General features: G+C 41.4%; 1 long non-coding RNA gene across 1 annotated transcript; it reads right to left on the bottom strand.

Moving 5' to 3' along the window:
• Window positions 1-1,419: 1,419 nt before the first annotated feature.
• On the bottom strand, window positions 1,420-4,651 carry LOC127753746 (uncharacterized). Its single transcript, XR_008012690.1, has 3 exons — window positions 4,346-4,651; window positions 3,508-4,221; window positions 1,420-3,405 (listed from the first exon to the last, which is right to left on the bottom strand). It is a non-coding gene; the product is annotated as an uncharacterized LOC127753746 (long non-coding RNA).
• Window positions 4,652-18,861: the final 14,210 nt, after the last annotated feature.

Genomic DNA, 18,861 nt, shown 5'->3' with positions numbered 1-18,861 from the left:
AATAGACGAATTGTAATGGCATTTATCTAAATAGCTATATTTGCAATAGCATGAATCAAATTAACCTTTTAGAGAAGAGAAAATCCATGAAACGCCATTGACAAGCATCCTAATGTCAGAAAAGCCATCAACGAGCGCAACTTCTTGAAAATGCCATCGTACAAGCCTTTTTCTCCCAGAAATGCCATCAAAGTCAACGTACCGTTTAGTCCACACCGTTAGAACTTTTTTTACTAGAATGACCAGATTGCCCTCGCTCCAAATTTTACTATCCTCACGCGGTAAAAGAAAAGAAATTGGGAAAAAAAAAGAGAACCCTAAACCTAACCGATGGGCGACGGTGGCGATGCAGTGCCCCCAGGCGGCGGCGTGGCGGCGCTCCTAGCTGGCAGCACGGGGCCCCCGGCGACGCGCGGCTCCCAGGCGGTGGCGCGTCGGCAGCAGGCTCTCAGGCGACGGGCGGCGAGGAGGTGGCAAGCGGCGGCATAGGGATGGCACTGTGAACCCTTTATATTGGGTTGTGATGCTAATTAAGTACTGTGTACTCTTTATTTTGTCAAAATTCATGTTGATCATAATTGGTACTTTGTGTGTATTGCCTTGATAATTGATAGCCTTATTTTTGCTGATATCACAACCCTGATAATTGATAGTAAAATTTCTGAAATAATTTTGATGCCAAAATTTGTGAATTTAATTTTGAAATAATTTGATTGATAGCAAAATAATGATATATGTGAGTTTAAATATGCATCAATGCAAAATAATGTTGTGTGAACCCAGGGGTAAGATTGTCTTTTCATACAACTTAATGGGGAGGAGTTAACAACAGTATGGCTGTGATGGCATTTCTGAGAGAAAAAGACTTGTATGATGGCATTTTCAGGAAGTTGCGCTGGTCGATAGCATTTCTAGGATTATGGTGCTTGTCAATGGTATTTCATGGATTCTCTTTAGAGAAACGGTCTTTCTTTCTACCTATGACTAGTTAGAGTGCACATGCAAGACACGTCGACATATACAATTGAAGAAAAATATGTTCGGCTCTGTTTAGATTCCACCTCAACATTTGTCACCTCGACATATACAATTGAAGAAAAATATGTCTAGCCCTGTTTACATCCCACCTCAAAATTTGTTATCCTGTCACATCGAACGTTTGAACACCCGCATGAAGTATTAAATATAGACTTAAAAAATAACTAATCACACTGATTGCGACTAATTTGCAAGACGAATGTTTTAAGCCTAATTGCTCCATGATTTGAGAATGTGGTGCTACAGTAAATATTTGCTAATGACGGATTAATTAGCCTTAATATATTCGCCTCGCGGTTTACTGATGGATTCTGTAATTAGTTTTTTTACCGGTGCCCGAATATCCCATACGACACCCTATATAATAACCGATGTGACACGCTAAAACTTTATACCCTTGGATCTAAACACCCCCTTCATTGCTGAATGCTGATGCATGTTGACATATACAGATACATTAGAGATCATAGGCACCGATCAAAAAATATTGTAAGCGTTGACTTGGTAATTCATGAAATAATATAAACTTTTATTCTATTATATCGTACCAAAATGGAAAATGTGTAAAATTATTATTTTTCATCATCAGTTCAACATCCATTGCCAGATAAGTTCCTCTCAGAAATGGAGGATTGTAGTTCAGCTTTGTTTTGACCATCATGCATCTGAGACCATTTTTGAGAAATTTGTGGATCGCAATGTTGATTAGTAGGTTGTCTCGAACATCACATGTTAACAAACACTCAAAATCTATTGCATTTTCCCACATTATATGTCAGACGAAATATACAAACACAATAAAGTTTAATAACTATATCTACTTAAATGTTATTTGACATACTATACATTAAGCACCCTTTTAAAACACTAAAAAAATACAAAGCAGCTAACAATACCGAATATATAATTTGCCGTAGCTCGATAAACACTCGAAAACTCAAAGCAAGATATTTGTCTATATGGCATTGTAGTGAAGCTCACTGCCTACAGTATCTAATTGGAAAAAAAGACCACGTCTCCACGATGTACATAAATTAGCTTCTCTTCAGCAACAACTACTTCAAATATGCCCCTCTTGCCTTGCAATTAAAATAGCATTTACATGATCACCGATGAGATGTATACATCTCCTGCCGTGTGACCAATATAAGTTAATGTGATCTGCAAAACCCAAAAGCTAATATCTCTTTCACTTGTTAATGTGATATGCAAAACCCAGAAGCTGATATCTCTTTCACTTGCAAAAAATGGTCATCACATAGTTATCCAAAAAATATCATCCATAGTTGCCTTAATTGAAGTACAAAAGTATATATCAAATGTGACCATTCTACAAACACTAAAATTAGTTTAAACCACCTTTATATTTTCCTTTATCATAATACTAATACAAAAGGACCATATTGTAAAGCATGCAAAGACCTAGAATTGAAGTGGCAGCCAACAATCTTAAAATCTGGAGATTAATATCTTTCATGGAATTTCCCCGAAGGAAAGGGTTCCTCTATTAGGCTGGAAAAAGTTCAACATCTCAAATTAGGGAAAATGCATCATCTGAAATTGGAATGGCATATACTCCCCCCATCCCAAAATATAACAAATTCTAGCACTCAGAATTTGTCCCAAAATATAGCAACTTCTTTACCAACATTCTCTTCTCAACCAATTACAATCCTTCATTATTCAATTTCCCCGCCTACATCCACTCTTCAACCAATCACACCTCCATCCATTTAATTTTGCATGCTTTCTTAATAACCATGTCCAACCTCAAAGCTTCTTATATTTTGGGACGAAGGTAGTACCTTTTCAAGATTCAATGTAATCCAAGAGTCCACAGCTACACTCCACTTTTGGTGAAACTACAAATAAATAATATATCCACAATGATGATGAAAATGGTTCAAACATGGACATCAGTAAGCTCGGCACATAGAAACACTAACCATAAGAATATGATGCCTTAAGGCCTTACCGCTGGAAACCATTTAGATTTAAAGCAAATTTAGAGCCTCCACTGGACTGAATATTTTGATCAATGTGGCAAGGGCCTTAAAATCTGAAAGCTTGGGTAGACATTAGCATGAGGGATGTTCGGCATGGCTGCAAGTACTCAATTCTTGAGACACCAAACATGGCCTTAGAAATTCTCATTTTTAGCCACATCAAATCTTTCAATCAAATTTCAGCCAAATAAAAAGAAATAAAAGAACAAGCCAAGAAAATATATGCTGATATATAAAATTTATACATTACGTCATTAGTAAATAGAACTCATTTCACATATCCACAAATCTTTGGCAGCAGGACATCGTTTTTTAAAATATATTTGGAGCTTTAGATAAATCTGAATTGTTTGGTGAGCACCTGCTGTGTCATTAAAAAAAGGGGGGGGGGGGGGGGGGGAATTAGAAGTATATAGATGTATGCATGGGCAGGAGGTAGCAAAAGTTTAGCTAGGATTTCTACCATAAGTAAAAGGAGTGTGAAACGATATCATCCAACTTTGTGCATAGGGACTGCACCAGCAACAAACAATGTGGACCATTTTACTTGTTGACTGAAACACAGCTTATGTTCCTAAAATAAAGATAGCCCATTGATTAGGACAAGGGACACTAAGTTCCAAGGCTGAAATTTTGATTCCAATATTTGACATTCCTGAAATGATTAAAAAATATTAATAGGGGGAAGAAGTGCATGATTACCTCATCACGAGAGAAATTCGTGACCCACTTACAAATTCCAGGAACACGATGATCTCCATTATTATACTACCTCCGTTTCAGATTATAAGACTTTTTAGCATTGCCTACATTTATATAGATGTTAATGAATCTAGACATACATATATATCTAGATTCATTAACATATATATGAATGTGGACAATGATAGAAAGTCTTATAATATGAAACCTCTGACAACAAAGTGCTCAACTTTCACGGTACAAAGTGCATACTTCTGAGGCTTAATCAAGCGGAGCCATTAAATCAAACAGAAGCAAGCCTCTGTGGATTGTGAATGTCAGATCGGAGCAATAAAAAATTGATAGCAAAGCAAGCATAAAGGCAATGAAGCAATGGTTGAACCAATATGCACGGAAGAACGTAATACGCAGTTTGGCCAACCTGGCTTAGGCAAATCAACGAACACATTGCATACGTCCTAGGGATTGTTGAATGCTGCGATAAAAATGGGATGGGATCGAAGCATTGTTTAGTGATTAACTAACCTAATTAAGGGATTTAGGGATGGATCGAGTGTATGATTAAGAGGCTGAGAGCTGGCGTTGGAAGGCAGACTCACCAGAGGCGTGGTGGTGCTTCGCGCTGCAAGGAGATTTGGTGAGCACAGGGGAAGGAGTGGTGCCGGGGAGGGGCAAAGCTGAGGGCGTCGGGGCCGGCCGCTGTGGACCGCCGGGGAGGGGCGGAACTGAGGGCTTCAAGCCAGCCGCTGTCGACCCCTGCCTCTCTCGTGTCGCGCCTGGCTCTCCGTCCTCTCGAAACTGGCTCTCCGGCGGGCGCGCGCGAGGAGGCGGCGGCGCCCGGCGCCTACGACGGCGCTGCGAGGGAGCGGGCGCGAGGGGAAGGGTGAGGACGAGGCGTAGGGACGTACGGACCGTTTGGTTGGGGAGAGTTTTTAGGAGGGATTGGGAGTTTAGAAGGATGAGGCTATTAACTGTTTTGTTTGGTTGGGAGACATGTGAATTTTAGTGGGATGGGGATGGGGAATTGAAGAACGAACTCCCTCCTTTTCAATACCTGGGTGGGGGTGGTAATTGGGAGGGAATTCCTCCTTTACTCCGCCTAAACAAATCTCAGCCATCCGTTTTCATTAATGACCTAATCTTCAACTAAACTCCCTGTCAATTTCCACCACCTCTACCAAACACCTCTACCAAACAAGAAACTGGGATGAAAAATCAAATTCCCATCTTAATCTCACTATCAATTCCCTCGTGTAAACTCCCAATCCCCTTCTCTCAAGTTGCCAAACAAGCCGTAGGGTGGGTGGGAAGATCGGAAGAAGCGGCACTCGATCGCTATTTTTTTTTCTTTTTACCGATCGCTTTCTGTAACCGCTGTTTAGGCGGAGTGGGGAGTGGGAATTGCTAATTGCAGGGGTTGATTCAACTTTTGATATAAACCGTTGGATAAATAGATCTAAGTGTCAGGAGAGAGAGGTGTTTGATGAACTGGTACTTTTTATATTGGTATAGATATAGATGAATAACTTCTTATTATCATGGTGACAGGCCTGAAGAGAAGAGTTCAGCCATGTGTGATAGGGCTGTTCTTCTTTCAAAACGTTTTGCCAATAGAGTTAGCGCGTCCTTCCGGCGCAGGGTGTTTACTTGAAAATGCCAATGGCCTGTTCCAGCTGCAGGGGCCTTGCACGTCTATGAGAATCGTTGTTGGAGAACTCACCGCATCCTGTCCTCTAGGGCTTCTTGCGCTCGACCGCCTATCACCGTTAGGTCCCGGTGGTTCGACAAGTCATCACAGACACCAAGACGGAGAGACATAGCGAGGACGTGAGATTTGAAGGTCTGTGATATCGACTTCGGCGGCGACATTGAGAAGAATGATCCAAATAAGGTGTCAATGATCTGGGTCAGCCAAGGCTAGCAGCGTTGGATGGAGTTGATCTGGCCAGCCCTAGCTCGATCTAGGTGAGCTGAGCCCGATGGTTGGGGGGGGGGCGAAGGCTAGATGGCTGACCTAGCTCGCGTATACTGTCCGCAACCGCAATGGATTATCGACCATCCTTAAAACATGGTTGTACTGTAATTTTTATCAATTTATGATATATGATGGTGACCGAATTTGCCTCCAACACCAAAAAGTAACATATGAAGCCAAAAACATAAGGTTCGTACAATATGTTAATGGTTTTGGAATTGCTAATTCTTGAAATTGCAAAGACTTACAAATAAAACATTTAAATTCACCTTTCACCCACAGATAAATTAAAAACCGATGTTAGAAAGTGGACCACAGGAAAAAAACTCCAGTCAAATGAGAAATTAAATTTTGTTAAAATTTTTCATTATGTCTGATAAGTTTGCGAACAGAGATGAAACTTTAAAAAAAAATTAATTTTATAATCTTTAGGAAAATCCATTCTAATGCGCAAGGGTAGTTTGTATGGAAGACAGCTACGGTTGCAACCCTTCTAAAGGATGATTTGCACCTTATTCTTTATGGGATAGAACCCCAAGAGATATCTTATTTGTTTAGCTTTCGTCGGCATTGTAATCTTTCTAGCTATTTCATTCTTTTCTATGCGTATAAAACTTCCTTATTTTCAATGTATTAACTTCGTGGGCCTTTTATTGCAGTGGTTCAAGTAAAAAACAAAAAAAAAAAAAGGAAAACTCCATCCTGACGTCAATTTCAGGTTTCCTCACAACCAAACATAACTAAAGCTATAATTTACAAAGAGTGAAGTAGAGTGCGGTCCCTAGTTCGTTACGTCATTTAGATTCTTGAAATATCAAAATACATTTTCAGATTTTCGAACTTATCAAAGCGTATCATTCGGTCCCAAATTACTACGACTCCAATGGGATCCCATGTGGCGCGTACGCGGCAAGCCATACGGCCGTTAACTCATTTTCTTTATATTTCCCTCCATTTTCTTCTCTTTTTCCTTCCTGTTTATGTGAAAAAAAAGATAGAAGTGAAACATAGAACGGAAGTAATATGATGAGGGATGTTAGGTCCCGATCTTTCGATAGGTATTGATAAACAGTTGATTTGGGCGGAGTCGTGACACAACTCGATCCGGCTTCTGAACGAACACACTACTAAGCCCCGCAATCGTAGCACCATGTCTCCTCTGGTTATCAACCATGCTGAAACCCGGTTGATCTCGCCGAGGAGGCTAATCCATGCACGCGAATCGAAGAACATAAGTAAGAACAAGATATATTGCAACCAAATTGCATATAAATGATTAAGCACTCGAATTTGGGGTTCCACAAACCGATCTAGCGGCGAAACTGTTCTTGACAGACATCTGAAAATAGACTCCATAATCTTTCCAAAAAGTACTCATGGGAAATTTCTTCTAGATCAGCGGCTAGGTCCGTTTGTAGTTGATGCTGTCAGGAGGCCCGAATCCAAAACGTGTAGAACTTTATCTCTTATCTTCTATGTGAACGTGCTGATGAAGCCTAGAGGGGGGGGGGGGTGAATAGGCTGTCCCTGAAAACTTAAAAACAAATCGCAGCGGTAAAATTCAAACAGACCCGGAACTTCCTGGTAAGGAACACCGGAACTTCCGGTCTGCTAGGCCCGGAACTTCCGGTGTTCTAGGACAGGAACTTTCGGGTAACAGAACAAGGATGAAATTCAAATTTCGAAACACGAGACTAAGCCAATCTTCACAAGATGAAGCACATGTATTCTAAGCAGAGGATAGATCACAGAAACATCCATAGAAACATCACAGAAAGAGACAAGAGCGATTTTTTCCCGAAGTTCGGATCTTGCGATCCTACTCTCCGTTGAGGAGCTCCAAAGAGCCGGGTCTCGATTAACCCCTTGCCTCACTTGTGCAAAAACCCCAGAGGAAATCCACAGCCTTCAACCCCAAACACTCCTAGGCAAATTTCTAGAATTGAGTGACCACCAAGATCCAACACAACCTACTTCTAGAAATCCGCCACAAGTGTGGGTTGCTCTACTTGGAAAGCCTCTAGAATCTCAGCATAAGAACTTCATTAACTTACCTCGTTCCCTTTCGGAGGAGAGGAGATCCTTCACAAACTTACCCGGGACATCCACAATATGCAACGGATTCTCACGGGCGACACCTAACCGTCTAGGAGATCATCTCCAAGAGTAATAAGCACCGAGATGACATCCCACGAGATATTCCAAGTGCTCACCCAAGATCCTAGTCTTCACACCTCTCCAAATCTTGTTCTCTCCGCTCAATCTCTCTTTCTCACTAGAATTAGGCTCTAGATTGAGTGGAGAAGGCAAGAAACACTTGGGAGAGGCTAGCAACAGCTCTAGGTTCGAAAAGTGAAAGTGGAATGGCCAAAGAACGAGCTGGAAATGAGCTGGTTATGTATAACGGCTAGATGACATCATCTAGCCGTTACTCACAATTTTGAACTGAAAACTAGACAGGAAGTTCCGGACCTGGAAGACAGGAACTTCCGGACAACACTTGGAAAATCTTTTACACAAGACCGGAACTTCCAGACCTGGAAGACAGGAAGTTCCGGACTTGCATTTTTTGGATAGATGGAGAATTTGCAGAAATAACTCCTAGGGAAACTTGACACTTGGTTCACACTAAGAGCACTTGACATATCTCAGAGCATCACCTGGAACCCTTCTTAGTAGTACGGTTTTTCCTAAAAACTCGATTTCAAAAGATAAACTATCCTATGCACTTCTCGAGTTCCGGTCAGCTTTGATTTTGTACTTTTGGGGGGTCTCCAAGCATTCATCTTCCACACCTTTGGACTAATGCACCTGAAAGTTACTCAATGAACTCATTAGTCCCTTAACCACATTTGTCATTAATCACCAAAACCCACTAGGGGGATTGATGCACTTTCACTATGGACCAGAAGTGACGTGGTGAGATGGAAGTGGACTTGGAGAAGGTCTTGGTTTGGTCCCCAATCAACTTGTTCAATCAGCCATACATTCCTTACGCCTGGTCTCTTTTCTTTCGCCCAAGCAAGTACCTCTGCAAACGAAAACACACAAAACTCATTGTGTTGTAACGTTTGTTCAAATATATAACAAATAAATCTAATGTAGAACATATGCACCTTTGGTTGATTAATACATAAGGTAGTTTTGGTTATATCCGAGATAGTTGTGTCCTCATCATCCTCCCTTCTTGATGGGAAACCGTCCTCGGTTTCACCTTGTCATGGAGCATATTGAACTTATCTTTATCTATCACAACATCCGGTGAGAAACATTTCTTGATGGTCATATGGTTGGATCCTGAAGTCTTTGTAGTCGCAAAACCACAACACTCCCCTTCTTGCAAACCAACTTGTAACTCATTTAAACAACTAGAGGAACTAGATAGAGAATTACTTATACGCATGCGGTCCTCTAGACAATACATTTCGTCATGAAAAGGAGGTATAGTAAAATTTGAACAAATATATACTCGATGCACATTATATTCTCCTTTACTATCTCAATTGCCAATAACATGAAAAATCAAATCAGAAGATAGCAATTTATTGGACAAAGATCATCAAATTGAATATATCCCCAAGTATTTAAAGAAGATAGCAATTTAAACTTTTCATTCTCGCTAGCAATGTGAATAACATGTTTAAACTCAACACAAGGTGGCTGTACTACAGAACTAACATGTTCATCCACTAATTGTGGCATGGATATAAGTGAAGCATCGCACAACTCTTCTTTATCACAAGAAACATCAAGCAAATTATTTTGTGACAAAGGTATTTCAACAATTGTTTCCACTATGGGTTGCCCTAATGTAGCACAAGTAGTGGACATAGTTGACACATCATAAATATGCATACCTTGAGTAGTTGTAGCACCATTATCATTACCTTTTTTCTCATCATCAAAAGTTATAGGCGCTTGGTTAATTAAACATTCCTCAAGCATGCATGGAGCTATGGGTAGGTCTTTTTGCTCTTTGTCTTTCTTCTCTTCCTTCTCATGATCTTCAACATCGGAGGTGTTGATGTAGCCATCTTCCTTAGCAACGTTTGCCCGTTGACTAGAGAAAACCTTCTACACATGGCCAAATCCATGGCAGCGGTGGCACTGAATCCTGGGCGTGCGTCCCATTAAAGGAACGGATGAGGCACTCTTGGCATGTACCTGCGAAGAACCTTTACCTGAAACTGCGGGTCGTGGGGGACGTGGTTTTGGAGCTGCAGAAACTCCGGACGCAACTGGTCGCTTGCTCGTTGGTGGAGGCGCCTAGAAAGAGATAGGCTTGGGTAGCCTCGAAGGTGGCTTCGCCCACGGCGTGTACGTGCTCGCCTTGTTCTTAACCTGTTGATCACGCCCCTGCAATTCCTTCTCTGCAAGCATAGCAAACTGAAACAACTGGTTGACAATGTTAAATTCCTTATTATCAACTATGTCCTGAATTTCGCGCCTCAATCCCGAGTAAAAACGACAAATAGAATTCTCGGTTCCCTCTACTATGCTACATCACATCAATCCCTTTTGTAGCTCACCATAGTAATCCTGTACTGATTTATCCCCTTGTTCTAAACGCATCAGTTTCTTACTTAAATCTCTAAGATAAGATGGAGGAACAAATCTATCACGCATAGCTACCTTAAGTTCTTTCCAAGTAGTAGGTAAAACTCTATCATCAGCTAACCCAGCCCACCATATGATAGCAAAACCTTTGAACTCACTACTGGCTTGTCGAACTCTATGTTGGTCAGGCACAAGGTGGGCACTAAACTTTTGCTCTACTGTCATCTCCCAATCAAAGTATTTCTCTGCATCGTAATAACCCGAAAAACATGGTATTTTAAACTTAACCTTAGCATAAGGATCATTGGGCACGCGATTATTGTTACCTTGTTGGTATCGCTGATTTTGAGCGCCACTCATACCTGTCATTGCAAACACAAAAACAGCAGCAAACAGTGATGGTTATCCCTAATAATCTGCTACGCGGTGTAGTGGTGCCTCTCAATAACTCAGCCAAATGGAGCACCTTATCAAGCTCTTATAAGTGTCTTACCAGCAATGCTAAGTACGGTACAACCGGTGGCTGGTTCGTGACACCTTGAAGGATGTGATGTGGCGATTGCAAGGATCAAAGTCGTGCTGACCAGAAGTATATATGTGGAGCTTGGGAGGCACAATATATAGTAGCAAAGGAACACAATTCTACTAATCAGAAAATGTGAAGTTGAATAATAGTTTAAAGTACTAGTCAATGTGCTGGTCTAGCCTAGACTTGATTCTAGCTCAAGCAAGCATCCGATAACACTAAGGACTAGAAGCAGCTCAAACCACTCAAAAGAATCACTGAATTTTCTCTTCTTTTTTTTTCTTTTTTTTGGTGCGGCTTTTTTTCTTCTATTTTTAAACACCTTTCTGCCTTTTTTTTCTTTTTTTAGTGCGGCTTTTTATTTCCTTTTCTTTTCACCTTTTTGCCTTTTTTTACTATTTTTTCATCTAGAACTGGCCACTGACCTCGAATAGGGACTCAAATATAAATATGAATATTACAGGGACTCAAATGCAAAGTGTAAAACTAAAATTGGATCACCTAAAAAATGGATTGCTCATGTCATATAGGTTCCGTTTTTTAAAAAATATCTTAAATCCGATACAACAAATATATGATATAGGGATACCCGGAAGTGGACAGGCCACGGTAGAGACATGAGGCGAGTCGGCCTGGGCTAGAAAAACGGACTCCACCCTTATCCACAACTCTCTCTCCCTACCGAATAGATCTGATCTACCTCTCCTATCCCCTAGTGCCGCACACAAGCACAGCAATACATGAGCCTTATCAGTTGAGCAACTCCAAAACCACTCGATGTTAACTTCTCCAAACTACAAAAACGGAAACCCAATGATGAGATGATTCAATTTTTCAAGGTCCCGGCAACAACCGATGAGATGAAAAACTGAACCCAAAACTGATGTACAACTCACACAGATTTGAGTGATGAACCCTAGACCTAAGTGATGAACAGATGCAATACTCAAAACTAAAAATTAAATCTAAAACTAAACCAGCATTCGACACGATGATGCAATCTAGAATTCAACAAAGAAAAATCTAATAGAACAATGCAACGGCTCAAATTGTCTAGGTAAAGAATAAATATATTTGTGTTTCAATTTTCTGGTTATGGAAGATAAATTACCTAACAGGCAACCGCGCTCTGATACCAACTGATGAGGGATGTTAGGTCCCGATCTTCCGATAGGTATAGATAAACAGTCGATTTGGGCAGAGTCGTGACACAACTCGATCCAGCTTCTGAACGAAGACGCTACTAAGCCCCGCAATCGTAGCATCACGTCTTCTCTGGTTATCAACCGTGCTGAAACCGGTTGACCTCGCCGAGAAGGCTAATCCCTACATGCGAATCGAAGAACAGAAGTAAGAATAAGATAGATTGTAACCAAATTGCATATGAATGATTAAGCGCTTCAATTTGGGGTTCAACAAACTGATCTAGCGGCGAAACTGTTCTTATAGATTGATCTAAGCAAAACCCGACTCTAAACAATGACGGCTACTAATTAAGTATGATTAGGGACGTCCTAGGGTTGCCCCTGGGCACACACCCTCATGGGCTAAGCCCATGACACAATTACAAGGCCCAAAACCCAAATCAGATTCGGACTGGATGAGATATGTGGCTTGTTTTGCATATTCCCGCAGCTCGATAGGAATTTTGACGTAGGACCAAAACCATCTGAAAGTAGACTGCATAATCTTTCCAACAAGTACTCATGGGCCCCCCGAAATTCCTTCTAGATCAGCGGCTAGGTCCGTTTGAAGTTGATACTTTCAGGAGGCCCGAATCCAAATCCAAAACGTGTAGAACTTTATCTCTTATCTTCTATAGACCAGAAGTGACGTGGTGAGATGGAAGTGGACTTGGAGAAGGTCTTGGTTTGGTCCCCAATCAACTTCTTCAATCATCCATGCATTCCTTACGCCCGGTCTCTTTTCTTTCGCCCAAGCAAGTGCCTCCGCAAACGAAAACACATAAAACTCATTGTTTAGTAACGTTTTGTTCAAATATATAACAAGTAAATCTAATGTAGAACATATACACCTTTGGTTGATTAATACATAAGATAGTCTTGGTTATATCCGAGATAGTTGCACTGGTGGAGAAACCTTCTTTGGTCGGTCGGCCAAAATCCACAATAGTCCCGGTTGCAATAAAAACCGGGATTAAAAATGATCTTTAGTCCCGGTTAAAAAGACCACAGCTATTTTATGATCTTTAGTCCCGGTTGGTAATACCAACCGGGACTAAAAATCATCTTTACTCGGTTCATCCCGTGTCAGTAGTCTGTCAGGGGGCCGAGGATCTTTAGTCCCGATTGATAATACCAACCGGGACTAAAAATCATCTTTATAGCCCCGGTTGATAATACTAACCACGACTAAAAATTATATTGATCTTTAGTCTCGGTTAGTATTACCAACCGAGACTAAAATTTAATACGTAGTATATAATCCCTAACCCTTATTCTCTCCTACACTTCACAGATCCGTTCCCCTTCCTCTTCACAGATCTAACTCCTCTTCCCTCTCCTCCCGTTTCTCCTCCCCTCTCCTCCCCTCTCCTCACTTCCCATCCGGTGGCCGGTGGCGGTGGCCCGGCGGCCGGCGGAGCTGCGGCGGCGGTGCCACGCGGGGCGGCGGCCGGCGGGGCCGTGCCCGGCGGCGGCCATGACGGGCGGCGGTGGTGCCGCGCGGGGCGGCGGCCATGGCGGGCGGCGGTGCCGCGCGCGGCGGCGGCCGGCGGGGGCACTGCCGGCGGCGGCCATGGCGGGCGGCCGGAGGTGCCGCGCGCGGCGGCAGCCGGCGGGCGCGCCCCCGGCGGCGGCCGTGCCCTCTCGACTGCCGGCCGGCCTCTTTTCTTTTTTTTCTTTTTTTTTTGATAATTTGTGATTGATTGAGATGTGTAATTTTGTGATTCATTGCATGGATATGAGATGTATAATCTGTGATGTATTTGATTTGTGTGCAATTTTTAGGATTTGTGATGTATTTGATTTGAATGTATTTTTTTAGGATTTGTGATGTATTTGATTTATGTTTATAAGTAACTTAAGATTTGAGATGTTACATTTAATTGGGGATGTTACTTTGAATTGGGGATTTGGGGATTGATTTAGGGATATACATGGCACTAGATTCAGGAGAAAATATAGAGATTAAATCTGGCAAAAGAAAAAAAAAGCGCTACTCTCTCTTTAGTCCCGGTTGGTGTTATCAACCGGGACTAAAGATTCCTCTCTTTTTTCCCGGTTGGTAACACCAACCGGGACTAAAGATCGATCTTTAGTCCTGGGTATTTGAACCGGGACCTTGGGTTCATACTCCCGGTTGGAAAATCGGGACTATAGGGGGTTACCAACCGGGAGTAAAAAGGCTTTCTCCACCAGTGTTGTGTCCTCATCATAATAAATGGAAGAAAATTTGGAATAAGAATATCTGTGTGGCATGTCAGTTTAGTGTCTACGTGGCATTCCACTTAAGCACCTTGTAGTGTCCCCAATAGGTCGTGGCTTTAGAACCCGAATGACGCACTTCAACAAAACCAGAACTTAAAAATGCATTTTGAGTATTTGATGACATAGATAGCACACACCAACAAGTTTAGTGACCATCAATATACTTTACTCATTTACAAAGATCATAACCAAACTCACACCAAGACAATCATGCATCCTTTCTCGCGCTTCTGATTTGTTTCATGGTACAATTGGCCTCTCAATAAGAAACCCAAGTATTAATTACGCTCTTAATTTCCTCACCATCCAAGTCATTACAGCAAATATAATAGGCTGTTTTAGCCGGTGATAAAACGGCCACATCAGATTTGTTGATGAGCTTGGCCGTTCAGATTTGTTGATGAGCTAGGCAGGAGAGAGAGCGTGAGCCGACGACTAAATTATCGCCGACTACACACGTGCTCCAACGCAGTGCAGCAAGACCAGGTTAGCTATGATTGGGCCACGCAGTTGTGGGTCCACGCGAGCTGAGGCGAAGCGGAAATGGCAAGATGAAGCAACGGCAACCGGCCGAGAATGCAGAGGCAGCGCAACGGCGACCACCGTGGTGAGCTTGAGTGCGAAGTGCTCGACGACGACGGAGCAGAAAGCTCGCCGACGAGGCAACAAGAACTATAGCAGAGAGGTCGTTGATGGCGAGATGAAAGCTGAGCTCGAGGACGACGATGGCTGTGTTGGTGGTGACGAAAGCTGCGAGGTCACACAACGGTGCCGTTGGCGGCGACGGAAGCAGCTAGCTCGAGGGTTGTGGCGACGGAGAGAGAAGTTGCGAGCTCGAACGATGACTGGAATGACGGCGGTTCAGCGTTTCCCGTGCAGCTGCCTATCATCCTACTTCACCCTTGCTCCACTCATCCGCCAGCTTCTCCGGCTCCGCCGGCGTCAATCCGCTAGCAACTGGCATCTATCTGTGTCATGCTCGTAGCTTGTGAAAACACATCCTCGCTAGGTTGCCTGGCAGCAACCCATTCAAGCAGGAGAGGTGGGAAAATAGGTACAGGAACGCAACAAGCAAGAAGATGAATTGGATGGAGTAAGCTTAAGATTAAAATAATAGACAGCAGTCGGTGTAAACCTGCTTATTGTATACATTAACTTTTAGCACTAGCTGTAAGAAGCTGACGTGGTCATTTTTACCATCATTAGCCGGCTGCACTATTAACCTTGCTCTTAGGAATTTAAACTATCAGGCTTGGCATGCAGTGGGCAGTGGGCAGCAGCGGGTGCAACGTGCAATTAACATATGTTGATGTTAGCATATGCCGCGTTGTCGCGTGTATTTTACTCGTTTGAGTAGAAACTTCGCTCTCTTTTCCAAACCCTTTCCTCTACGTTACGTACGGCATTATATGTCCTCTTCTAAAGTTCTAGTTCTATATATACAGTTGAAGAATTAATTAATTCTTCCTCGATCACCCACTGCCCCTCTGAGAGCTCTCAAAGCAGGTTTAATGATATCGTTAACTTGCTAGCTGTAAAATATCCGCATCATTATAGCCTGTTACTACCTCCATCCTAAAATAAGTGCAGCCGTAGGTATCTGTGTCCAATGTTTGTCCGTCCGTCTTATTTGAAAATTTTATGAAATTTTTTTAAAAAATAGTAACACAAAGTACTATTGATGTTTTATTATCTAATAACAATAAAAATACTAATCATAAAAAAATTTGAAATAAGATGAACGGTCAAACGTTGGATATGAATAGTGTAAAACCGCACTTATTCTCAGATGGAAGGAGTACTATAGTTTGCTTGTATGACAATGGTCTTTATTACTATCGTCAACAGTAATATTTTTTTTATTGACATGGGTGTGCTAATTACTGCATCGAAAACTGTTCTAAGCCTGAACCAATCTTAAAATAAGTGCAGCCGTAGGTATCTTTTCATTTCTTCGTTGTACCGCGTGCTGCAGCCGTACATTATTCTATCGTCGACTCACGTTCTCTCTACCATTTTTTTTCGTCCAGCGAAGCTTACATAAAGATGTTATCATCTGTCCATATTGGCCTATTAGACATGCTCCAAGTGGACAAAAAAGCCATGGAAAATGGGCTATCACCGATCGAGTACTATCTTACGGATATTTTAGCAGCAAGTTCTGCAAAATCAGACGTGCTGCACACAGTTAGTCCAAACAGCCGTACGGTCTAGTGCACAAATTAAAGGTACCATGTTGCCTAATTGTTCTAGTAACCCACCGTCTCTTTCCGCTCCTCTCATTGTCCCAAGTCCACGAGTCGTCGGTAGATGACTGCATGATGACTCGCAATTCCACCTGTACAGAATCTGTAATTTTGAATGCTTGACTTCCAAAAGCTTTTAATTCGAATATAACTGAGTGTAGATAACCCACACACATTTTTTAAAGAGTTCAATTCCACGTACATCACGATAATTAAGTCCAGACTGCTCACGGAAATAGGGAGGCTCTTGCAGCGGCCGTCCAGAGCACACCCTCCGTTTGAAAAAAGAATAAAAATAAAATTTCCATGTCCTGATGGATGTAAAAATTTGGTTTTTTTTAGTAGTAGTGTTTGAGTGTATGTTTTCAATGTTTGTGAGCAGACACATTCGCAACGGTAACTACTCAGCCTCTACGGTCTACAAGGATATCCATCACGCTTGGCATTAATTTTCGTTGACAAGTGAACACACATCAAAGCTTGGCGCATGTTATGTAGGTCGGGTGCACCAATGCAGAGAGAATATCCATTGCTTAGGAAGACATTTTCTTTGGTAGAAGTGCCAGCTAAATTACCACCTCATTTCAAAATATAAATATTTTTAGCTATGAATCTGAATAACTGTAGTTAAAAGTTACAACGGAGGGATCGAGTAGCTACTACCAATGCAGAACGGAGCTAAATTAGTATATGGTTCCACAAGAACTTTCCAAACTTGTGTGCTGTTTCTTTCTCTCTCTCTCTATTTTTTTTTTGCCAGACCAGGAAAGTACGGTGGTTAATTAAATTTATTAAGAAATCAAGGAGCAAGTACAATGGTCAAAAGACAATCTTTTTGCGCTCAAGTTCGACACATGGCCTAGAAACTGCTCTCTCCATTCAGAAGTAACTGCCGGTTTTGACATTGAGTTGTTCTAGCTATTTTAACTATCGATAACTTTTGAATGATCTAACCATTTAGCATCAAAATTGTATCAGATTTGTAAACAAAAGTATTTTACTAATATCTTGCAGTTTAAATATATTCAATTTAATATTTTTAAAAAACAGCGGTCCAAATTTGTTCACTTTCGATAATAACTGATAAATATTTCTGAATAGAGGGAGTACCAAACATACTTAGAGCTTCAAACAAGCTCATCCGATAAAATTAGTAAAACATGTTAGTTCTAAATTTTAAGGTAAGTAACATTCAAAACGGCAAAAAACAACAACATTCTATTTCGTTCATCGAATCAAACCCTAAGACATCCTCCTCCGATTTCTCTCCATCTCAGCAACCAAACACTACTAAAGGCGAAATAAAGGCTGATGCTATAATGTCACCTAGTTGCAACCCAACCTCGCAATCAAGACACCACCTATCCTTTCTCGCACATCTGCAGTCCTAACCCATAGTGTCTATAAGCAGTGTCTATAGTGCCATGTCAATAAGACATCACAATAGAAACTACACTCTACAACCGATGGTTTCTTAAAGTGGGCCATTAATAAATACATCATCTCTCTTCTTTACCAATCATATTTATTCTTCATATATTATGAAGACATTATTCTCTCCCAATGCAAAACTTGATAGTGTGTAGTGCATAGGTTCTCGTGTTGAAGCTGTGTCTTGCATTAGACCCAGTTTCTTCCTCTCTTCACTCTTTCTCTTAATTAATATAATGCCACATAAGCTAAAAGTTTTACATGGCAATGTAGTTAATGCCATAGACACCATCCTAGGTGGAGGGTTGGGACTGCCCCAAGGCCATTCCCAACCCAAAACACGAGACATAGTTTCCATAAACTCCACATCATCAAGAAACTAGTACTAGACACCACTCTTTCAATGCAAACACCACTATTCCATATTTAAATTTAATGCTACTTATCTCACATGATGTCTTGGATGTTGTGTAGAAACCATGTCTCATGCAAGACATGGTTTCCTTCTCTTTTCTCATTTATTCACTTGCCACATCACTTTTCATCCTATGTGGCAACTTATTTAATGCTATGGACATCATCCTAGATATTGGGTTGGGAATGGCTTAAGGCATTGGATAGAATGGGCCTGTGGATTAAAAAAAAAGTTGCTTTACGCCTTTTCCTCACCATCAAGTCAATTAATGATCCTAGACATCGAAAACATGACGACGACCTTTTGTTATTGACTGATTTAATTTCAATGGGCATGCATAGAGCTGGGTTTTGGTGGGTTTACCATTTCTTCACCAGAAGTCAGAAGATCATCTCTGCATCGTGGGTTGAGTTCTTTTCAACAACTCGAAATGATAAATTTCTCTTTTTTAAGCATGTTTCTCGAACTCTAAATGTTGCGTTTTAAATATTTTTATATAAAAGTGTTTTTAAAAAT

Source organism: Oryza glaberrima, chromosome 11 (assembly GCF_000147395.1).
Source record: "Oryza glaberrima chromosome 11, OglaRS2, whole genome shotgun sequence".
NCBI lineage: Eukaryota > Viridiplantae > Streptophyta > Magnoliopsida > Poales > Poaceae > Oryza > Oryza glaberrima.
The sequence above is the reverse complement of the archived record's forward strand: the minus strand, read 5'-3'. Positions and strand labels throughout refer to the sequence as shown.